Consider the following 25,857-nt stretch of genomic DNA (forward strand, 5'->3'; position numbering starts at 1 on the left):
GAATCAATCAAAAACAACAAAAATCTTGCTGACGCATTCTGAAATAATTGTAAAGGTTTGATCGAACTGCCTGGAAGACCTGCCAAGAGGGCATTGCAATAGTCCAGCCTGGACAGAACAAAAGCTTGAACAAGGAGTTGTGCAGCATGTTCCGAAAGAAAGGGCCTGATCTTCTTGATGTTGAATAAAGCAAATCTGCAGGACTGGACAGTTTTAGCAACGTGGTCTGAGAAAGTTAGCTGATCATCAATCATAACTTAACATCAATCATAGGCTGTTTTTGAAGGAATTATGTTTGATGTGCCTAACTTGATGGTGAAATTGTGATGAAACGATGGGTTTGCTGGAACCACAAACAGTTCTGTCTTGACAAGGTTGAGTTGAAGGTGATTGTCCTTCATCCAGCATGAAATGCAGCTAAGACAAGCTAAGATGCGAGCAGCTACCGTCGGATCATCAGGATGGAATGAGAGTTAGAGTTGAGTGTCATCAGCATAGCAGTAGTGTGAAAAGCCATGTTTCTGAATGACAGAACCAAATGATCCCATGTAGAGAGAGAAGAGAAGTGGTCCATGAACTGAGCCCTGAGGCACACCAGTAGTTAGATGTTGCGACTTAGACACCTCACCTCTCCAAGATACTTTGAAGGACCTTTCTGATAGGTAAGACTCAAACCACTGGAGTGTGGCTCCTGAGATGCCCTTTGTCAGTAGGCAAAAATTTGTATTCACATTCATCAAGTACCCATATTTTTCTGACTATAAGTCGCACCTGAGTATAAGTCGCATCAGTCCAAAAATACGTCATGATGAGGAAAAAAACATATAAGTCGCACTGGACTATAAGTCGCATTTAGAAAACATTGCCATCTACAGCCGCGAGAGGGCACTCGATGCTGCTCAGTATAGGCTACAAGGAGCACTGAGCAGCATAGAGCGCCCTCTCGTGGCTGTAGATGGTAATGTTTTATCTTGGTTAATTTCTCTTGGTTCATGTCAAATTAATCATAAGTGGCACCTAACTATAAGTCGCAGGACCAGCCAAACTATGAAAAAAAGTGTGACTTATAATCCGGAAAATACGGTATATTACCCATTATATTATTATACAGTAACCTGAATCAATCAGGGAACTTATCAGGGAAGCATAATAATGCTACACTGCCTTTTTATCGCAGGTTGTCAGACATACTCTGTATGTAAAGAAGCTATTGAAGCGAAATGAATACTTTTTTTGTACAAGAATACAAATTTATTAAACATTTATTTTCTTCTGTGTCAGACACATTCACGACAGTTCCTTGACGCATGCATGTGCATTCCTCTGCTTGCAAACAAGCTGCAGTGTATCCGTGTTCTATGTCAGAACGACGGCTCCTGTGTCAGCAGTCAGTGTCAGTGTCATGGTACTCTTGTGAATGGCATGCAGCAAGAAATCTTCCAAGTTTCATCAAAAACATCTTGATTTCTGTTCCGAAGATACAGATGAATCTCTTGCTGGTTTGGAACAACATGAGGGTGATTAATTAATGATAGAGTAGAATTTTCCTTTCTGGGTGAACTATCCCTTTTAATAAAAGAGCCACATTTCTATTATATATTTAAAAGTGAGGATTTTGTTTTGGAATGCTCCCTTGGACAATCTACATCTTAAAAAGGCCAATTCAGGACATAAATATCCTGCTTGTTTTTCCATTTCCTGACAAAAAAAAAAGCCTCTATGGTCACAAATAGCAAAGTTTGGTTTTGTACTGAAATATTTCCTTTGTTTAATGATTAGGATTGATGATGCATTGGAGATACAAGGCCTTACACAGATCAGGAAATATTTTTTCTTGTAAAGGCCAGCAACTGACTGCAATTATCGCACAACCACCTTGTGCTACAGTTTACATCAAAATTCTTCATTTTTGTGTGCAGATGTATGCATATTATTAGCATATGAGTGCATATCAAATGTATTGAATGTGTGGTGAGAATGCTTTCTCTTTTTTATTGTCTTCTAGTTAAGCACCAACCACCATTATGCTGACTGGTCTGGCCAAAGTAAAGACAGGAAACACATTTCCATTGACGTCAAAATGCGAATCTTTCCCACAAACTGTGGTTTTGTGGGATTCTCAAAGACCACCATTATTAGAGTTTTCGGAAGGGTGATATATAGAAAATAAATATATAAATAATCGATCCTGCATCCAAGAGCCACAACAAAAGGCTTCCATTAGAAATAGTACAAAATGACCAAGGAAAACAATGACGCCATTTTCAATTAATGGTAAGAGCGAGAAGAGTTCACATGGGATGCTGAAGTCCCAAGGGACAACTGGGTGAAGCATGCTGTGCTCATCAAATACCAATAAGAGAAGGAAATTCAAATCAATATGGTATGTTAACTAGATGAGCTGAGGAGAACAAGCCAATCTGTTGTTTTGGCTCAGACCTTCGCCTTGAACAATGTAAAAAAAAAAAAGAAAAAAAAAAGAAAAAAAAATGGAATCATTTCCAACAACCAGTCCCAAGTTTTTTTGTTTTTTTTTGCCTGTGGTCTATGCTGAGATTTGTGTGCGGTCTACAGACATCCACGGAGACTGTAATCACATTGTCTCCAATTGACAGACTGGCTGATAAGAAGTATTACAAAAATATAATCTTCTTATGTCTCATGTCAAGTCCTGAGCAAGAAGGCTAATAAGAAAAGATTGACCTCTGTGCTGATTTGCAATCCCGCGTCCTCTCCTCAACTGCCTTTATCTGACCCTCACACCTGGGCAAATCATCTTTCCATCACTCACCATCTTGGCATATTTCTAGACACCTGTTGAGTCTGATCAAGACAGCTCATCACAAGGGGTTTCATTACAACCAAACTATTTCAAGTCGAATACTCCTCTTTGATCACTGGATTTTTTTTGTCTTATGTCAGCACTCCAGAGATGGTGAAAGGTACATGCAAGGGGCCGCCAGGAGTGTTTTGTAGGTGAGCAGGTGGAGTTGGAGCTACCACACCACACACAAACTGTACACATGCACATAGTAAAAGCCCTGAAATCCTACTCCACTTGCACCCTGTCAGCCTGCATCCATCCCAAAAGCATGGATCCAGCATATAAACTCAATAGGTGTCCAGTGTTGTTTTGGATCCCAATTGATATTCAGTTTATGGACATTTGAAAATAAAAAATAAAAATAAGTAAATTAAGTCCTGGGGGTGAGTAAATGGTGACAGTAGTTTGATTTTTAAGTAACTCCACAAAAATATTAATTAAATCCACACTAATTAAAACAAAAACGTTTGGGGTCATGTATTTAAAAAAATGTCTCTTGTATGAATCCTGTATGAATTAAATGTTTTAATAAAATTGTAGGCAAAACATAACCTGCAACAAGCAAGCCGCATTATTTTGAATCTTACTCTAAGTACCTCATAAGACCAGCACAAGCAGTCCATACTAGATAAAATGGGGCCAGTGTGTCTTATGAAAGGGATATTTTACCTTAATCATATTTTAGAGGGTTAAAAGAAAGTATAGTATATAAAGAAGAAAAAAAAAAAGTATATAATAGGCAAACACTGTGTACCATTGACGCCCATTATAATGTTCAGCTTACTGTGCATAAACCTTAGAGAGAAGTCATAGTAAATGTAAAGAACCTTCCTTGTAACATCAGAGATCTAGATAAGACTTATCTAGCCTGATACAAGCTTTAACACACATAATTAGCAGAGCTATCAGTTAATGATCTTAATATAATTTAACACGGGGAATCAGACACTGAGGATTTCCAATCCCTGTTTCGAGTGAAGCAAGGAATGGAAGAATACGAGGGAAGTAAACAAATGGAATGTTTTAATTACGGGGCTCTGATTGGGTTGGTAATGAAACCACAACACAATATTATGGCTGGCAGCAGGTCAAAGCACTGATGACCTAATCCTTGAGAGCCCTGACTTATTTACTTTCCTCCTCCTGTTTCAGGATTGAGGGTGATGGAAATGGGGAGAGCAATGGAGCTGCAGCCACCAGTGCTGCGGAAGCCAATCCTTTAGCTAAGGCCACAGACTGCATGTTTCAACAATAGACAGTTGATGTCCACAAACGCTGGAAAATCTCATCCAAATGCAGCTTTCTGACATTCGATTCACTTAATATACAGCTCTTCCTAAAGGATTCCTCATCAAAACACACTCTGGCCTCTTGATGACGGATTGCAGCGTCACAGTTGACTTGAAGAGAACGTCAGACTTGCGGTCCTGGTTCTTCTCAGCGACCACTCCACAGAACAAATCAGAGATCAGAGAGGAAGGAAATGAGTTTAAAAGGCAGATTCAAAAAGAGGACGGGTTCAGAAATAGCCTGGGGAGTCTGATGGAAAAATCAACAGAAGCGGTCTACCAGAACTCATCTAGATGTACAATTAGTGCTTCAACAAAGGTGAGAGACGGTTGAGAAATTCCAGTAAAAGGAACCTTGGCTCAATTAACAAAATGGTATTTAGAAAAAAGATATATAGAAAAAAAATGGTGTATGATTTACTTTGAAAATAAAAAATGTTCACTCAGAAACCAATAGTAAATTTCACAAATAATTACAATAAAAGGAAAGAAACACATTGAAATAAACAATTTCTTTAAGTAGAAAGACTACAACAGTATTTTCTTGCAAAACATACTGCAAAAACCTTAGTTTACAACTTAAAGAAATGTACATTGTTAGAGAATTAGATCCAAATAACAAAATTTCCAAATATTTATTACATTTGACGGTAAGTCTAAAACGTTTTATATTATTAGGTGTTAGTGTGTGCAGAATTTTCCTGCATTTGAAAATAAAGGTGAGAATATTTATGTTTTGAACCAGTTATTTTAAACTTTTATTTTATTTTACTGCCTGGTGGTTAATAATATACTATAAAGAAATATAGATAATTAAAATATGTATAAAATTAAATATTTTATGTTCATTTTAAAATTAAAAATGTTATTCACATTTTTACAGTAAGATCAATGTTTTTTCAGTAAGACATCAAGGATATGAAAGGAGGGTGTGATGAGGGCAGACACTGGACAGCACCACGACCCAAATGTAAAACAGTTTTATAACTTCAGGGGATGAAGGTTCCTTGCTGGAGCCTTTCTCCCTCTCTCTCACTTTCTGTGTCCTCCCTTCCTGCAGGGTTCTGGAAAGTTCAGGTTTAATGCTTCATTGACTGCAGATGTTGTAACCATTGCGAAATCTGGAGTCTCCTTTCTCTCAACGCCAGCTCATCTCCATTCTTAGTCTGGCTTGGTCTCCTCTCAAAGCTCCTCTGAAGGCTGATTGAGCTCAGCCGCTCAAATCGATTCTCAACTCGTAGGATATGTTGTTGTGGTAATGATGAAACAGCATGTTTGCTGTTTCAAGTCTTCTCTAGCTAATGTGATTCTGGTAAATGAAGCCACAGGCCTAATTAGGTTCTTTAGTCTGTATTGGGTCATCTTGAAGTAATTTGTGGACATTGAGGAAAATGTATTAAAAAGAGAGAGAAAAAACGGAAGAAGACGGTCGAACAAAGCAATGCTAATGCTTATTAAAAGAACATTCAAGTTTACTTGATTTAAAATAAGATGGACAAGCAATCGGATAATTATCCTTATGCAAATGGCAATTTTTTTTGCCTTTAAATCTATTTAATTAAAGGTAAGATTGAAATTTTACAGAAAACAAGTCTATTCAGCTAATGAGAGAATTACTCTTTTGAACCAGTTCACCTAAAATATACGTTTCATTGAGCGAGCCGTTAAATCACCTTCGAGCAAGTCACTGAATCATTCAATATTTCATAGATTTTTCACAAATCATTAAGTTGTACACAAATAAAAGTATTATCCTTTGTTAAAACGTGCATGTCTACAAATCTACTAAGAACAAGCAGGTTTGCTACTGTGTTCAGCTCCAAAACACTGTTTCATTCAATACATGCAGTCCAGAAATATATAATAGTGGATGTAAATGAAATCAGTTGCTGTTCTATTAAATAGTTTAGTCCCATTTTTTAAATACATTATCAAATATTCAAAATCTGAATTCTGTGAATGACCAATCAGAATCAAATTGTCCATAAAGTTGTGTAATTAAAATATTTACTGTTAAGATGACTTGACTTATGACATCCATGGTTCATGACTCCTTTAGAAGATTGTGTCAGAGTAATGGAGAAAAGGCCATACTTCAGTCTTCTCTGCAATCTTTTAAATAATGGGATAAATATTCTTTGATTCACCCTGGACTCGATCTAATCTCACTCTCAACCCTCAACAGCTTTTTTTAAATTCCTCAGTACCCCCTTCTTCGATGCCACCATGCACTGAATCCATTTACTGGCAAAATGCCTTTTGCGTTTTTACATCTCTCTTCTTTCTTCTCGGCTCCCTTGGCCTTCTGGTTGTTGTTTTGAACTCAACGGGGAGTGCCTACAAAAAATGTTTTTTTACTGCAGAACATGCCTTGAGCACATTGTTAGCGAGCAAGATTTAAAGGACCCTTTTAATCAAACCCAGATCACGGTTCACGGCAGGGTCAGCGGTCCATCTCTGCAGGGCACCCAGCTCTACCCCACGCCAACATGTCTCTCAGAATCTGCAAATCTGTCCTTTGGTTGGACACCCAGGTGTGAGGATGAGATTTTAGGTCGTAAAAGCTGCCGTGCTTCACGCCGCCCAACAGTCCTATGAACTGAACTCAAACCCTGAAATTATATAGCTCCACTAAATACTGCCTACTGGCGTAATATTTTATCAGATGCATTTTACTAACCATATTAACAAGTGGTGAATAAAAAGGAAGAATGGTAAAACAACAGTAAAAAAAAAAAGTGCTGACAGGCTCCAGCCACTAATGAAGGTACGATTTGTTCCTGACTGTTTGTGGGAACTTTGAGGGTGTCAAGAAGTTAACATCCAGATGGACTGCAACTATTGTAGTATGCAAAGATTAATTTTATTTATGCATTAGCCTAGATATGTACTGTAAACAACCAATATGAACACATTACTTAACAGTATTTAGTCACTAGTTTGAGGAAGTGTCTGCTAAATAAATACATTTAGGAGCTGTCTGCTAAATAAATACATTTAGGAGCTGTCTGCTAAATAAATACATTTAGGAGCTCAGGTAACATCAGTGCTTATTATTAAAGCTAAACAGCTCCATAAATATAATGGATCTTAAGTGAGTAAATTAATAACTGCAAATGTTCTGCTAGTGTCACATTCCTCACCTCCAGCCCCTCCTGGGTAAAGGCGTGAGATACAGAGCCCATGTACCAATAAAGAGTAAACCAGATCAAGCCCCTCAAGTTGGCCACTTTTCCTGTCTGACCTACGTGAGGACCAGATGCCTGGAAAGTCCTCAAATGGAGGTGATCATTTTTAAGCAGAACTTCTGAACTGCTGGGTCATGACCCAAAAATGAGTCACAGGTCTATTCTGATAGGGTTGTGAAAAAATAATGAATAAACAATATAAATGCAATGAATAAAATAAAACGAACCATATAATCATGCATATAAGTTACAATAGCAAAATAAACAGTCTTAACTTTAAAATAGAGGAAAAAATATTCATACATTATACTGATGCACATGAGCATTTGGCCCATGTGAACAACAACAATGGCAATAATAATAATTATTATTATTTTTATCCAGCTTATTTTTTCCTTATAAGAGCAGGTGTGACCATATGTAAATGGCTTACTTCTGTGTTGAAATATAAGGTGGATGTTTTTGACATTTGGCAATGTATTAGATAATACAAAAAACTTCCTAAAAATTAAAGAATAGTATCAAATACATATTATAATGTTGAGTTATTAGATATAAAAGTGAGAGTTCTTGTGGTTACCAATCTACAAAATCTATAAAGCCTATGTTAACTAGCCCCGTTCCTGCACTACTGTTCTAGTATTATAGCACTGTGGTAAAGTGATTGTTTAAAATGGTGTTACCATGGTATTTTATACATACCATGCTATTCAATGAATACTGTAGTCATATACGTGGACAGTACTCCATTGTACTGTAAAATTACCATGATACATGTAAACATACACAACACAAGGGTGAGTGCTAGTAACCTAAAATTGCCCTCTTGATTACCGCCTAATCCATAGCATATGGCATACCTTGAGTATGGTAAAACTAGAAGACTGAAGATGTCTGAGAGGTAAAAATAAAGAGAAAACAAGAAATGGAAAGACATTCATACAAAGTTCTCTTTCTAAATCTGCTGTATTCAATCGAGAACAGGCGCCTGTGTCTCAGTATCTTGGATAGTATAGTGGAAATCGAATACCATGCTTTACTGTAGTATGAACATGAATAAGAGATGTGGGTTCGAGAGCTGCATGTGCAGCTAGAGTGATGACAGGTGGAACAGAAAAGAGGCATATGGATCCACATGGAAGCCTGCAAACCTCTCAACACAGAGAGAAACTCCAGCAGCGTAACTTTCCTTGAACTTCAGGGGAAAATAGATTCAGAAATATTCCCAAATGCTAATATATATCTCCTCAAGTAATAATACAGGTAGGCTATAGACTGAGAAGCCGTCACTGAGGGACGTAAAACTGGCACAATACGTAAAATACAGAAACAAGAAATTATAATGTCTTGCAGGACATGTTTATATCATTAGACCATATTTGGTATGATTTGTGATTATTAGCACACACACATCCGTCTCCGATATCTATAACATCCATCACACACATAGGCCCAGTGCGCCAAATGGCGCATATTTTGCCCAGTTGTGGGCCAACACATTTTAATAAAAATGTAATCCAAAACAAGCCAACCCTTACCGCACTCACATCAACAGAATGTTTCTGATAAACACTTAAATCACCCCAAACTAATTAAATTGGCTAAAACTGGAGTCGTACAGCCCACGCAGTGTGAAATAAACCAATAAGCCGCATAACCTACCTCTAAAAACATTGAAGATTCCATGTTCGAACATACGGTCCTCCTTAAAACAATATCCTTCCTTTCTGTTGTGGATTTTCATGTTACACTCTTCTCAAAGTTCAGCGGAACTAACTGGGCCTCGTTTGAGTCTTTAAACATTTTGCAAATAAGCATTCTTTGATGTTGAAATAAAGAACGTGTTTAACTGCTACACCAGTAGGCGGCGGCAAGTGAACGTAGGCTGTTTGTGTTTTATGAATGAATCAGTGATAGAACCCTTTAGTGAGTCATTCACTCAACCGATTCTTTAAAACCAGAGTCATTCACGACTGAAACCACCGAATAAAAAAAAAAAGGTAATTTTAGATTTGTTCTTTCTTTCTGATTGGTTACGAATGAAATACCCGCGCAAGCTCAGTGAGGTCCAGATTTTGCAAAACAGTTAACATAATTAAACAGTGAAAATTTCTACTTATCAGATTTTGCTTTCAGCGTGATATTAATGTGGTGAGTGAAGCTTTATACACCCCACCCTAAACATACCCTGTTATATGGGTCTCTTGTGTCATATATGATCACACACACAAACAAACGTAAAGAAGAATATAATTCATTTATCTGCACATAGTTTATACATACAACAACAACCAAACCCCATTTATGCACACCCAACCCAACCCAGTCCATTTAGTTAGGAATTTGCAGGCATATTTTTTTCATTTTATTTGCCATGTCTCTTCTTTCTTCCTCTTCTCCTTCTTCTTTTTCTGTTCTGAATTTGCCGCGCTTGACTGCGAGGTGTAACCTTTATTATTAGGGACTTTAAGCAACAGCTGCGAATGGAACGGCTACAGCGACCGGAAGTTTGCTGTCACCGCTGTAGCAAAGAACGTAAAAATCACTAACGGTAAACAGGACAGCGCAACGCGGCATTAATTCACTTATTGAGATACAAAAAAATGTCATTTAAAAAAGCAAGAGAATGATTGCTTTTGGCATTAAATGACAATCTTTTGTCATAAAGGAGTTTTTAATATTGTATGATGTAAATAAGTAAAAAGCTAGATTTATCATGTAAGCAATACTTGCCTTTTAACCTTGATTACATGGAGGAAGACGAATGCTTAAATGAATTTCGTGTCAGAAAATGTGACCTACCAATTCTGGTAGATTTTTTATTTATTTATGCATTTAGCATACGCTTTTATCCAAAGCGACTTACAGTGCATTCAAGCTATATATATTTATATATATATATATATATATATATATATATATATATATATATATATATATATATATATATATATATATATTTTTTTTTTTTTTACCTATCATGGTAAAATAAAATATTTTTTTATTAATATAGATGTTCTCGGGATTCCCAATGAGATTGTTTGTGATCAGACAATCATAAACCGATGCAAATTACAGTGTCATATGCCATAACATTTATTTACCTAATCTCTCACGTTGAAGCGACTCCGGCAAATCAGCTGTTCTCCCGTAGTAGACCGTTAAAGTAGAACGTCACAAAGTAGCAGTTAAATTCGCGCATGTGCAATATAACGCCAGAATGGCGTTGCCGTTCCACCAGAGGCTGTTGCTAAGTCCCTAGTGTTCGGTCTGAAACGGCGCCAAGTGACGGATGGTGTAGAAATTGTATTGTCCGGTTGGAAATCGGGAGAAATTCGGGAGAAAGGTCGGCCCGGGAGATTTTCGGGAGGGGCTTTGAAATTCGGGAGTCTCCCGGAAAAATCGGGAGGGTTGGCATGTATGCCTTACAGTAGCCTATTAAAAATACATTTGGTAGCATAGCATAATCTGATAGGTAGCATTATTTGTTAGAACACCGACCTCTCTTGAATGCGGAAATTATAATCACGCAACTGTCAAATAAATATTTTTTTAACCTACACTTTGACCACGTCTTGTTGATTTTAATGGGAGCATATTCAACATGTCTAACTCAGTCAGTGAGCTCACACTGAACAAACCGCTGGCATTTGTAATTATATCGAGTGCATTTCTTCCGCGTTGTAAGGCAAAATTTCCTTCTGAGGGGACCCTGTTTCTTAATCATTAATTTTCACGTATCTCAGCAAACCCAAGTTAAATAGCCTACCAAAAGACAGCGTGAATCTGTGGATCAGAGATTTACACATCAATAGAAAGTGCTGTATTTACAGATTGGCTTATAGACCTTTTTAAATGCCTCTGATTGGCCATTGTATTCCAACAGAATCAGGGTATCGCTGTGATTGGTTGCAATGCCTTAAAATCATGTTGTAAATCGAATCCTGTCCAGAGCACTAGAACTATCTATTGTGAATGCTGCAATGCACACTTTTCATGAAAAGATAATGACAGCAGATGCAAATCAATTTTATAAAAAGGCCACTGACAAAAATCATTAAGGCTGAGTTTAACCAACATGACATTCAAGAATGTGGACATGTTTAAACCAGCAACCAATGTAACACTTCACTTATAACCCTTTGTAAAAATATTTTCTCTTCGACAACCATAATCACGTCATCAGAGCTCCAAACATTTTCCTTGTCTGTAAAGACATGCATTTAGCTTATAGAACATCACATTGATTTAAATAGATTGTACAAACTCCTACTTTTCAGAGAGATACTTTATTTTAATTGTTTTATTTAGAACACACACTTGAACCAATGCCTTACCTGGAGAACTAAAGCCTGCAGAGATGTCCTTCTTATGTGTTTCATTTATGTATTTTTCCGATCGTAGAAGGAGTTGAAAGGGAGGGCACATTTAGCCATGTAAAGGATGGGGACAAAGTCCAAATCACCAGACCAAATGGGTTCAACCACTGGGATGCACAACGTCTCGGAACATTTAAAGAAGCAAGAAATCAAACAAAGCCACATCTGACTGGGAGAAGGCTTTTACGAGGCCCTCAGGAGGAGTTTGAATCCATACAACAGTGTGGTCTGGAAGAGTGACCATCCAAGAGAGTGATTCTGTCATTGGTGGAGAGAGAACGGAGAACGTGAGAGAAAGGGAAAAGCCATAAATCATCCTTACAGGGATAGCCTTTGTGGTTCAAACCTGATGGGAGACTGTAATTTATCAAATATTTTATAGCAGAATGATGGACCTGTGGTGGGCTGAAGAGTTTTAACGACTGATTTTACTTTATACATTATGGGTGTGGTTTCAACCTGTAAACATGAGGACAATAGACTGAAATAAATGGAAGCCACTGAAGACCTACAAAATCTTGGCATGAGATCCGTTAAGGATTGCGGATTAGTCATAAATAAAGACGTCAATCTCTGCATGTCAGCATAGGGACAGCAATAAATGTCAGATGAGGGTCAACCACCATATCATTTATCACATAATGTCATCATTGTTATTGTGCTTGTATATCATCTAACTGAGAAGAATGTCAGAGAGAAATTACCATATACATGTATGTGTAAAAATAAAAACTTTTTTGTTTTACTATTGTGTTGGTAGGAGCTGGATTCCTTCAACGAAGCTCCAAAACACTGGAGTAAAACACTGGTTAAAATACATTTTAGCATGGTACAGTGGGCCTTACTTTTACAGACCTTTTTGTGATATCATTTAAAATGTTTAATTTATATATTTGTATATTTATAAATTGTATGCCCCTGCCCCCTTTAAACACCCAAAACACTCGGCCTACTGCTGTCAAATATTAAACTGTTAAAAAAAACTATTTTTAGTAGGACTAGAAGAGTTTATTTGAACTTGTATACTCTAAAAATGTTGCTAACAAAAGTTTGATTGATTGATGTCATACTCAAGTTTTTGTTCCAAACCTGCCCAAAATTTGTCCCAACTTTTTAAATTGAGTACTCTGAGCAAACTATTTTATATTAAATCTTTTGCAAGTTCTCAGCATGCAATGCAGCTTGAAATAATTACATGGTAATATTATGTGGCTTCTGTTGTTGTCACTGTTTATTAGCTATCACATGATTTAGAGTTCATGTTTTTATTAAATTAAAATGAGTAGATCTCATCATGTATGATCATCTCATTGTAACTCTGTTTGCCTGTCAGGATGTTTGCCTTCAGTTTTATGTCATTGACTTTAGTGTTACAATGGCAATATCTATGAAAATTTAATTTAACATTTTAAGCATTGCTAAATATTGAACAATCTTTAAATGCCTTGACAAGAAGTTCATCAGATGAACAAAAGTGTAATTTGTTATCTTAACAAACTGACTGTAAAAGTTGTCTCATTTGTTAAGCTATAGGTAAACTTTTTGTACAGTGTGTCTGCATCATGATTACTGAAGATGACAAGTGAAAAATAGAAATAAACACTGAAAGAATGAAATATGAAAAGGTAAAAAAAGAGAAAGGATTAAGGGGGAAAAAATAGAAAAAAAAAATCTTAAAGTTCAAGTCTTGCGCAGACAGAGAGAGGCGGTCAACCACTTGCAGAGATGGTCGATTTTTCCATTCTAATTTGTCTGTGAGAATGACAGCTAATAACTTTTGAACTGAAGCTGTGTGCATTCACTTACACACACAGGGCCAGTTTGTTAAAAGGCCCGTCTCTAATGGAACTGGCTGATGCGTGGTCATAACCTGCTCCAGCTCTTGTGTTTTTCCTCTCTGCAATTATCATCCTCAATTCAAATCCACTCTTTCTCTCTCTCTCTTCTTCTGCTTCTTCGCGGGCCAGTGCCGCAGCAGCCGCAACAGGCCATGTCTGGTTACCGTATGGAACAGTGACCTGGGGTAATGTTATAGTTCAGCCAAAAAACAGATCGCTTCTCAAACAGTGTGTTAAATATCCTCTCGTATTCTTCTAGCCAAGCGCTGCAGCTAATTTAGCTGTAAATCTTGTTAAATTACAGATATTGTTCCTGAATATCCATGCTGGAATGTCAATGTTTTCTTTTATCTGTGAATCGTAAGTATGATGAGAAGGTACTCGGGTCAGAGGCGTTTTGAGCTTCCGTACAGACATGACCTTTTGTTACTCGCCTTAAATCACAGTGGTTTAAAAGTCCTCAGTCTGCTAAACAGATGCCTAATTACCTCGCCCCTAAAAAAATTATGTCACACGAAGATACAAGTTTTTATCCAGGCATAGAGCTTTGTCCTAACAAACCACTGCTAATTACCTAAAAACAGGGTAAAAAATGGTCATTGACGTCTTTCAGAATCTTTCTTTTGGTATATAATTTAATCAAAAATGTTAATAAAAATGACATGCTCAGATAGGAAAATTTCGAAGGGGGTTACAGGCAGACTGTACTGTATGTAACCCATTACTGGTTGGATAGTGGTAAAAGCAGAAACACTGTTGCAGACATGTTTTTACCACAATATCAATTTTACAACATAAAGTATAATATGAACAGAATGCATTTATGTAGTGTATCTGAATGCATTAATTTCATAGGCTCAGGTAAATACCTTTCCTAAGAGTAGCTGCCTTCACTGTGGTGAAAATCAAGCTTTTGACATTGAGCATATGTCAATCTTGTGTTTTTAATATGCTTAAAGGACCCTGGGAACATTTTTAGTTGATAACATATTAGTTTAATAACAGTCAAGCCAAAGGCATGATATCAATTATGTCTGATATTGTAGAGAAAGCCATAATTCCTTGTGAATTATCTGAGTTAAAGTGGAGCACTTGACTGCTGTGATTGAGTTGAGGTGGGGTGTCACATTTAAGACATTTTATTTAAGGCATGAAAAACTAAATTCTGGGGAAAGAGATGAGTTTTAAGACAATTCGTGACTCCAGGAGGACTAAAAACTCTATAATTGAGCCTACTTGGAATTTATCTGTTAACAGCCATTAATTATATACAGTAACACTCATTTTTGGGGTTTTATCATGTTTCAAATACAAGGCATAAATATCTTTTTTTTTTTTTTCATTTTTATTTACTGCTGTTTCAGCTATTTTCCTTTCAAAGAAGGCATTGATTGAGGACTTTTCAAAGTCCCCATTATGTTTTTTATGGTGATGAAGGCATGGGTTCTATAGGAACAGAATTTATTAATTATTTTCAAGTTTCCTAGGAGGTCATATCGACTTTTCCTCTTGTGTGAATGAAAAGAATTACAGACCTCTTTTACAAATGATGTGGAAATAAAACATCAAATAGTAAGAGGTAGTTTGGAAACAGCATGACTTCATGGGTGTGTAGGTACTGTCCTGGGCCTACTAACTTCACCTAGAATGGCATGGCGTATAGAGAAAAGACATAAAGAAGGAATGGAGTGTAATGCAGACCGTGTCTATAGGGATGGATGAACTGTTTGGAGCACTGTGACTGGCTTTTATAAGAATACACTGAAATCTGGAATACACTGGAACTGAATAAAGACGCTATTGCTTTTTTAGAGCTGCTTTACAGCAGAATTTAGATTTGTCATATATTTGATGAAGCTTGCATCACTGATTCTGTTACTTTGCTGTTTAATATTGTGAAGCTGCTTTAAAACAATCTCTATTGCATGAAGTATAAATAAAGCTAACCTGACTGACTCAGTTTGAGGGAAGACTTTAACTGGGGCAAGCTTACACAGATGAAAACTTTAAGGTCCAAAGCAACACCTTTTTCTGTGCTGCTCTCTAGTTTAGAAAAAGCATCACTCTGCTAATTTATCACTTGAAAGAGTTGCACACTGTAAGGGAAAAATGGGCAGTGGAGTCAAAGAGGAAATACACTGGGCATATTTGTGGAAAAATGTCTGTTGATTAGAACCAGTTCTGAACATGCTTCTGCAAACCACCTTACAAGAACAACATGAGTTCAAAAAAGAATGGAATACCAAGTAAAATGTCTACAGGGAAAAATCATTAGTGTAATGGTGCAGCTTTAGCTGGAGGAGGCTAAACCCAGGTCACTATGTGGGCGAGGAGTGTACTCATTAATTGAAAGGGACAAGTGGAAAATAGAGTGACTGTTAATAACAATTATATTATTTATTGCACATAATGGCTCTATGTTTTTTTTATACTGCCGGGAAATTTTTTTTTCTTAAATATGTTTTATTTATTTTTTTATATTTATATATATATATGTGGCCAGATTGGCTGTTTTTCCTGTTCAGAATAAAGTTATTTTAGTATGATTGTGATTTAAACAATACTTTTAAAAAGCAAGAGAAGGGTTGCAATACAAGTCATTAAAAATACAAGTCATTAAATAAACAAAAGCCCAAAGTCCTGCTCTGACTACAAAACACATCGATTTTTCCATGCCCTTTCTGAAATATCTCAAATAAATCTACACAAATAATATTTAACTGCTTTGAGATGATCCACCAATAAAAAAAAATATATATATATATATATATATATATATATATATATATATATATATATATATATATATATTTATATGTATTATATATATATATATATATATATATATATATATATATATATATATATATATATATATATATATATATATATAAAATGGATGCACAAGAAAAAAAAGGATGTGTCAATAATTATGTTGGCAATGCATGTCATTAGACTTGCCTTATTTTTTCCCCCAATTGTTCTTCAGTGCAGGCATACAGTCTGCTGCCTGAATAAAGAAAGTCTTGTTCTGCAGAATGTGGGTGGCTAACAGGGACTTCTACACCCTCATTGCCTTCACTTCCCCACAAAAAAACAATATTGGAGACTTGGCAAAATGTGAAAAAAATGAGAAAATGAGGGAGAAGAATGAAAACAGACACCCAGACATATAGTGTCAGAATGAAACGTTTTGGGCTCTATACTGAAGCAAAATAGCCTGTAAAAATGTCAGGTCAGGTTTTCTTCACCTCTTGGTTTTATTTCTCCATGAAAATTGGAGTGTATAGTGATGAATGAAGGAGAAAGAGGCTAGATTTAACATCATACAGTATATAAATTTTTTACCTTCAATTCATGCAAGAGAATTTTTGTTTATTTGGGGAAAAAATTATATTTAGTATAGCAATAAGATTTACAGTAAATTTAGAACAGGTAAAAGGCATTCACCTGGCTTATTGCTTTCATAAAACCGTTGGCATACTCTTAGCCCACCCATTAAGTAAAATTTCACAACAAAATCTGACATTTTGAAATAATCTTTGGTGCAGTAAAACTGATCCAATCCCTTGCGAAAATTAACTTTGGTTTAACTCCCAACCCCCCCCCCCCTCCCCCCCCCCCCCTCCCCCCCCCAAAAAAAAAAATCATGGTCACTATAGTTAAACCATGCGCAAATTAACTATGGTTTGTTTTTATTGAAACGATACATAATTTACTGACACATTTACCTGCTTATACAGTATAGCTAAACATATAATGCATATATATTTTAGGCCTATATACAGTACTTTCATTTTGTTTCTGTTTTTTAAAAAAATCACTTTTCTTCTCAAGTTATACATTCATAGCTTCTTCATATATTGTGTGGGAGTTGAAGGGTTGTGTACTGTATTGCAGTGCTGTTGTTTCTTTGATTTATACTGGTCTTGCATCAGCACAGCTTTCTTGAAATACCATATCGCAATCGATCATATAATCTCAGACATTCTGTGTTAAAACAAAATAAGGCTCCCTATTGGTTATTGTAAAGTTATAAATACAAAGTTTGACTTGATGGCTCGCCATATTAAAATTAAAAACGGTGAATATAATGAATGTTCTGCACTTGTTTTGACCTTGAAAATACATTCAATCGGAGGCCCAGGACACAGTTAGGAAAACAACACTTCATTACCCAGACATCCTCAGGGTATCATCAGTCACTGTACGACCAATCGATCACCTGCTTTTGGCCCGAGTGCCTTCCCCTCTCCACATACACATATGCACACCTGTGTACTCTATGCATGTAAGTGTGCGGTATGCATAACCGCATACACACACTGGCAGCAGAGGACTAATCAATTTTTGGGATTTACCACATAAACTCGTCTCCCTCATTTATACGCACACTTCTAACACACACTCAGACACACACACACCCTGAGTAATATCTCAGCATTAATTTTCCTCCCGAGACCCGACCTTTCTAAGTGGAATAGAAAACAAAGGCAGCGCTTATGTGCGCTCTCTTTTCCAAGTTTCACATGTGATTTATTGTGATAACAGCAAAAACGTTCGACTTGGCAGCCTTCGTTTTACATTTTTTACAAAGGTGATTTTTCCCCTCCGCTGTTTGTTTTGGTCGTAAGCTAATAGCAGGGCCTCCGACCAAAGTGCTTTGAATTTCCAGCTACTGAGAACATGAATTCAAGTATTTTTCTAGCTACACTGGTTTCTATCAAATAAATGATTATTTTTAATAGCCATTGTACGAATTTAATCATGCATTTTAACTTTTTCTAGGCAAATTTTCCCAATATTTTACTTTTCGTTTTTTGACCTAAAAGCAGATACTCTGCATCGCAAAGATCAAACACAGAGATGTTTTCTACTGCCACACTTATTTGATTTGAGGTTAGAATAGAAATAGTTCTGTGACGCTGAAGATATTTATGTGAAAACCTCTCTATGGCCTGAAATATGAATACTTTATTTTATTATAAACTTGGAGTTCAGACAAACTTGTGGTTTATTCCTACAAATTTACAGCTATGCAAATATATCATAATTTCTAAGGAGCTAAAGCACTGAGAGAAAGACTGGGAGGTCCTGCAAATATAACTATTCTTAGACAGGAAGAGAATGACAGGAGGGATGAAACTGAGGTTAGGTCTCTAGACTGAAGAGTTTGTATGATTTAACGCACATAGTCATAAAAACCATACCATTTTTCACACCTTACTTGGTTTTCTCTTTCTAATTTGTGCGCATTATAAGAAACAATTACGGCATATCTTCTAAAGCCTCAAAAATGCACGGCTCTGAGTTATTATTCATTCAGAATTGATTCAACTAGCATAAACAGCTACTGCAAAGTCCCTGGAGCTCTGCTTCTTCCACTCAGTGTGTCCTGGCCAAACATGAGAGCATTTCAACAGGCCTGATTGAATGAGGATTGGTTTTGAAGATTGGTTTTGTTTATGCTGGCTTTCCATTCATTGTGCTAATGGTCCATAGTGAAATAGCTGAAGAGACGAGGGCATGTTCCAGACATACTGTAAGACTAAAGTGAAGAGAAATATGGTCTGAAATAATGATTTTCTTCGCCAAGCGCTCTGTTGCCCTGAACTGTGACATTTCCAAAGACTAACAGTGATGTCTGTCGTGTCACTCACTTTTGTGGAAGTACATTTGGTGGTATATTCTTATATATACTCTATAATTCTCTGCAAAAATGTGATACTTTTTCATTACGTGATCATTGATGATCATTGTGATCATGGACAGGGAAAACAATTCAACCAGACATAAAAAGTCATTTCCGTGAAATTATACAAATGGAGCCCAGAGCTGTCAAGTCACAAGAAAAGACCGAAGTACACAATAAAAGTATTATTAAAGTGGTCCACATTATTCATGCACTATATTCCTTCTGAGATATACATAAAAGATACTTTCCTCCATTTGATAGTTCGGTATGAACAGACCAAAATCATTATTCACTGATAATCAGCCCTTCCAGCGTGAGAACCAATCAATAGGTCACAACATCCAGATTAACTCAAGAACCGAATCACTCTGATTCGTGAACGACTCATTTGTAATATTTCTGTGAACAAACGATTCGCTGAAAAGATCTGACTTCAAAGAATAATTTGTACACAGATTGCTTGAAAACTACTTTTATGATACTTTTTTAATGGTATTTTTTTGTTAAGTTGACAGCTCCAGTTCTCATTCACTTCCATTATATTGAAAAGAGTGATCATGATATTCTTAAAAAAAAACACCTTTGGGAATTACAGAAGAAAGAAAAGTCATACATGTTTGGAACGATATGAAGGCAAGGCTATTGACAGAAATATTGACAGAATTTTCTCTTTTGGTTGACTATAAATATTAATGTCAAATAGACCTCTCATTATTCGTATAATTTATAGCCTAAACCACAAAACAACTGAAAATGTGAGCATGCTGCATTTTTTTAAGTCATGGTCCAAATCAAACATACAGTAAAAACAAAAAATATTTCCTTTTTCATTCTTTGTAATGACCATGCTAATCTTTATATGTCTAGCATATAATGTGAATATTATGACTCGACTGTAAAAAGTCCACACCCAAGTCCAAACTATAGCATTTACAGAGCTGTAACAGATTAACTAAGATTTGGCTTAGCACTGAACTCTAATAAATGCCTGCCTTATTAAGAAATTGCTATTTGTGAATGGTTCCAGAAATCCAGGAGTACCACCCCGTGAGAGGGCAGTTGCTGGGACTATGAACACAACTGTGAACCTTGACCCTGGCACCCACATTGATTGGTTCTCCGGGTTGATTATTGGGTCTCTGCCAGACTGTAAAGGACCATATTCTGCACATTACCTCGACTTCTAACGTCTTAACCCAGCATGCAATGAAATGTTTTGTGGCCTTTTGGGAACGACTTACGGAAAATCAGAGGAGGCGAGTGGCTATTAGGCCCGCTTTGCAACCAACTGGTGCCAGAATCACAGCTTTTGAAAGGCCGACTCAAATGAGAAAAAAAGAGCGAGACAGCATAGAGATTTTGCCATTTTCCAACCCCACTGGGACCAGGACTGGGAGCCGATTCTCTCCCTTTCTGGATTCATTTCTTGGTGAAAAGTTGCCTTTTTGACGCTTGGCATTAAAGGTTCATCATCACCCTCTCTTCTCCATCCTTCATGTTTTAATATGCCGTAAAAGAGATGCTGTTGTCATGAAGGATTCTTGCAGATTTTTCCATTTCATAAGTCCATGGCGTCATCATAACCACACAAATTCCTGAAAACAGAATGTGAACGCTAACACACTGTTGGAGTTGGTGGGGTCAGCGTTGCAGGAGGATGATGGGCTTTGTTTTAGATTAAGGGGGACAAGACAGTGTTGATCAGTGGTTTGAGTGCATATCATCAGCCCCGGGAGAGTTGGGAGTAGGACTGGAAACCGAGAACCTTTCTTATTTAAAACCGCGTTTCCACTTTTGAAAATTAGGGAAAAAAAATCTTGGAATTGTTCTTGGAATTAATACTCTGCATTAAACATACACTGTAAAAAATTTCTTGTTGTTTTTACAAAAACTTTTTGGCAGCTGTGGTTGCCAGAATAATTTTGTAAAAATACAGAAAACTGTAAACACATTTACGTCAAAAACTGTTAATTTTACAATATAAAGCTGTAATTTACAAACAAGAAAATGTGAATATAAACCAGTAAATTCAACAACACACAAAATTAAATCTGTTTTGTACCTTGAAAATACTGACAACCACCATAATAATAAAGATGGTACTGTATAAGAGAAAGCCACATGAAGTATCAAAGCTCATCACAAGTAGCTTCACCACAAGCAGAAGTATATATTAACATATAGAAGGTGCACATTTATGGAAACACAAAACACCATCATGGTAACACACGTGATACTTAAATAATGCAAAAAACTTTCATTAAGCAACAGAAGATGTAACATAAAGCTCAAATGTACATAACTGATAACAAGAACTATTTAAAAACATGATTATTTAAACAAAATACTTTCAAACGTGGAGTGTCACGCAGGGAATTCTGGGAATATCAGTTTACAGTTTTAGACTGTAAATTATACATTGATTTGTTCTTTTTTTACTTCTAAAAGCTGTATAATTAACAGAATTTTACTGTAAATTTACATTAAATGCTTTGTTAGATCTTTTACAGTTTTTCCCTGTATATAGTACGGGAACTTACTGTTAACCTATTATCAGTTTTTTTCCGTAGCGTTTTTACAAAATTTTACAGTTAAAATTACACTTATTTTTTACAGTGTATATAATCATAGAAGTATGATTCTGAAGCAAATGTGTCTGCCCTTTCTTTAAGTGAAGAAGATCTTAAAGCATAATGAGTGAAGTCCGATTCCTGAGCAAATTACTTTAAAAGACATATTGCGTGACCAGTGAAGCCAGTTCTAATAGGGCACTTACAGTGTTGGGAAGTAACTAGTTACATGTAACTAAATTACATAATTTAATTACAAAATAAATGTAATTGTAATCAGTTACAGTTATCGATAAAAAATGTACAATTAAATTACAGTTATAGGCCTTCTTATGAAAAAGGGTTAGTTCACCCAAAAATTTAAATTACGCCATAAATTACTCACCTTGAAGTCATCCTATGTGTATATGACTTTCTTCTTTTAGACGAATCAAGTCAGAGTTATTTTAAAAATTGTCTTTGATCTTTCAAGCTGTTTGATACCACACTGCATCGGTTCATGAGAAGTTTAATAAAAAGCTCTTCCATTAAAAAAAAACTGTCTCACACAGCTCCCAGGGGTGAACGAAGGCCTTCTGTAGCCAATAGATGCGTTTTTGTAAGAAAAATATATTCCAAACATAATAATCACTTTAATCTAGCTTGTGCTCACTGTTGTAAAACAGAAGCAGTTCTAAGGGAATGATGTATGAGGTAGGGCTGTGTATTGCCAAGATTCTGGCGATACGATATGTATCACGATACAGGGTTTGCGATACGATATATTGCGATACAATATGTTGCGATACAATATGTTGCGATACGATATGTTGCGATACATTGTGATACTGTCAGCAAGGCCATATATTGGTATATTTTTTATTTTAGGAAAGCTCTCATTAGGAACACAATTCAATTCAGTGCCATTCAAGGTTATTTGTACAGCACTTTTTTCAATGCAAATCGTTGCAAAGCAACTTTACAGAAAATTAATTTTCTACAATATTTAGTAGTCGCTTATCAGTGGTGATTGTCAGTTTCAACAGTTTATGAACACATGGCAGAAATGTATGAAAAAATTAAAGACATAATCAAACAGACGATGAACATTATTAACAGCAATTATATTATATGATGCAATCAAACTTAAAGCACAAGTTGGTAGTTCTGTATGTTGGTAAACACACCACAATATGCAAACATAAGCAATAAGAATTTTTTTTTTTTTTTAGCAGAACACAGTGGGATCTGCATTTGCAATAATCAGTGCATGTAACATTCAATGTTATTGTACCACTTTTTTTTTTAGCAGAACACAGTGGGATCTGCATTTGCAATAATCAGTGCATGTAACATTCAATGTTATTTACCACTTTTTGTGCAGTACGAGTAAAGGGTGGGGGGTGTTGGGAATTAAAGTGCTTGCAGTTTCCTTTAATTAAATGTATAATGCATATAAAATGTATTTTATATAAAGACAATAAATATATTTAACCCGATTTAAAGGTTCAAAGTTTGTTTACAATTGTGACATACAATGTCATAACTTTTTGATCTGAAAAAAAAAATGAGAGAAAGCTGCAGGCGCGATGTGCTACGACCCGCCCAACGTGAGCCCGTCTTTACACGGAACGCAGCGGGACCGAAGCGGCGTCCTCGCCACAGTCCCGCGGTGGACGTTACCACAAAAGCCCAAAGTTTCTCAAGCTGCTTAACACTATGAACCAAATATTAAAATGATCTGGAAAGCAATTTGTATTTATTTTATTTTATTTCAAAAATGTCTTCCCTAAAGGTTCACAATGTATAATCGGATTCCTGATTACGTGTTCTTTAATTGAACAAGCAGATTTCAGCAATGATGCCATGATTGCCATGTTTTACCTGTTTTGACGGACAACAAAAAAACCATTGTGACTTTCTGATTTTAGATGTGGGATTTTATTTTTATTATGTGCTCATATGGCTAGCATTAAAGAAATAGCTTCTGCTACAAAAATTGTTGGTACAGTTGGCACATAGAATATTGTTACTTAGCATTTTTTATGAGTGTAATTGACAAGAGCAATTACAGGGTGCTTTATAAGGCCTAAGTCAGTAGGGAACAGCTCACACATATAAAAATGACTTCCATTCAATAATTATAATTTGGAAACACTCACTGTAAAACCTTATTAGTGAATGATGGTTTTGCAATAAAAAACACACAGAAACACACTGTGTTGGAGCACCAGCAGTATGTGCATTTTGCTTCTGGTTTAACTTTTTATGCGCGGGGTAAGCCTATTCAACAAAGATAATGCAATGAGAATTTTTGCTAGCAAGATGCTGAAAATGTTGCACAATAAAAAAAAAACTGATATAAACATCTGGTGCAACATGGAGCAAGAAATACAAGCAAATTAATTTAGACAGTATTGTGCAAGTAAAGACGTGATAATGACGGTGTGTTGAGGACTAAATAGCAGAAGGGTGGTGCTGTCTCTCGCTTCTAAACATGACCACAAACAAGTGTAATCCCATTATGGTTTAATGGAATTTAATTTGATTGGAGGAAAGGGTGATTGTGTGGGCAGTAGAGGTCATTATGATTTTATAGCTCTGCGTAGAGCTACGATTAACTGACACTCTCCTTTTGAGCGCAACACTCATACAGCTCATACTTTTGATGTTTGAAGCCTGGTAGAAAAAAAAGCACTCCTGGTTATGATTTAATAACCTCTGACACGTGAGGTGTTAGTCTTTGTCATTATGGAAGCGCTGGCTCAAGGCGAATTCCTTTGCTCTGGATTCAAAGGCATTCTTTACAGGTCAAACACTAACTGTTGTGGAGGAGTGACAGATTTCGCTGCCATTATGGAATCAATACTTCGTTTTTGATCATTCCTAGCTTGAACACCATGCCTTGAAAGTCTTCTTTGAAAGTCAGACAATTTTAACTTTACAAGCTCCACATACCAGGCCCTAATGATTCTGAGCAGGGAATAATACCAAAAGATTTTCCCCCTCTAAAATGAGGGGAAATGAAGTAGTGGGCTCACTGGTTGGCAGATATAACACACAAATCCTAAATTAATTTATTTTATGAAACATAATAATCACCACTATAAAATCCAGAAATATTGTTTTTGACATTTTTTCACCGATACCGTTCCCCTCGGTTTTATAGAGGTGAATGAAAGGTTAAGGAAATTTGGAGGGAACTGCATTTTTGCAGAACTGGAAACAAATGTGATACAAAAAAAAAAAAAAGAACATCAAACAGCGACAGGATATTATATCACAAAGTACTGTGAGTTGCCAGTCATTTGATCTATTAAAGTGTTTTGCGATGCTATGATTCATAAAGTTCACAGGTCATCTCTTTTTGGAGGCAGCATGCAAGAAGAAAGAGTCACAGAAACTGTAATAAATTGATTAGAAAAATAAAAAGTGAAATTAACATGACTCACAAACTTTTCCAAGCCACATTTTCAGACTGGACAGCATTCCAGCAGATTCCAGTATTTCGCTGAATGGTAATAAAGATGTTAACCACTTTATTGCTTGAAAAAACAGTTCCTTCGCCACACCATAGCATTTTCGTTGTTTTGCATGTTTTGCAATGTCCTGTCCAGAAATGATTGCAAAAATTGCTAGTAAAACACAACTGATGCCATAGTCTTTTGTCTTTGGTTTAGGAAAGCTTCTGAGAAAAATGTGTGGTGGATTTGGAAGTGTCATGCTGATCAAACTTTAGGTCATGCAGAAAGCCAATGTAACATTTGCATCAATATGTAGACACATGTTCAGCTTGTCATTAGGAATAGGAATAGTCATGATTTGAGTATTTCAGGTTCTGGTTTCCAGAAATCGATAATTTTGGTTCCTCAGTGGTTCTCTTCTAAGGAATAAATAGTTGAAAAATTGCTTTAAATTTATGAAAAAAGTCAGATGATTATATCATTTTAATAGTAAATCCAAAAAAAAAAAACCTTTTCATCAATTGGCCTTTATAGAAACCTCAACAATGCTGCTGTGGAAGCTTTTTAATATCATTTATAATATTATTAATAAGATTATTAATTAATCAAGAATATATAGACATATAGGAGG

General features: G+C 36.1%; 1 long non-coding RNA gene across 2 annotated transcripts in view; it reads right to left on the reverse strand.

Moving 5' to 3' along the window:
- LOC127961169 (uncharacterized) overlaps nucleotides 1-9,193 on the reverse strand; it is a 117,102-nt gene extending 107,909 nt beyond the window's left edge. For both annotated transcript variants that reach the window (XR_008154387.1, XR_008154386.1), the window contains exon 1: nucleotides 8,964-9,193. This is a non-coding gene — a long non-coding RNA (uncharacterized LOC127961169). The remainder of the gene's footprint in view (nucleotides 1-8,963) is intronic.
- Between the last annotated feature and the right edge of the window lie 16,664 nt (nucleotides 9,194-25,857).

Source organism: Carassius gibelio, chromosome B7 (assembly GCF_023724105.1).
Source record: "Carassius gibelio isolate Cgi1373 ecotype wild population from Czech Republic chromosome B7, carGib1.2-hapl.c, whole genome shotgun sequence".
Lineage (NCBI taxonomy): Eukaryota > Metazoa > Chordata > Actinopteri > Cypriniformes > Cyprinidae > Carassius > Carassius gibelio.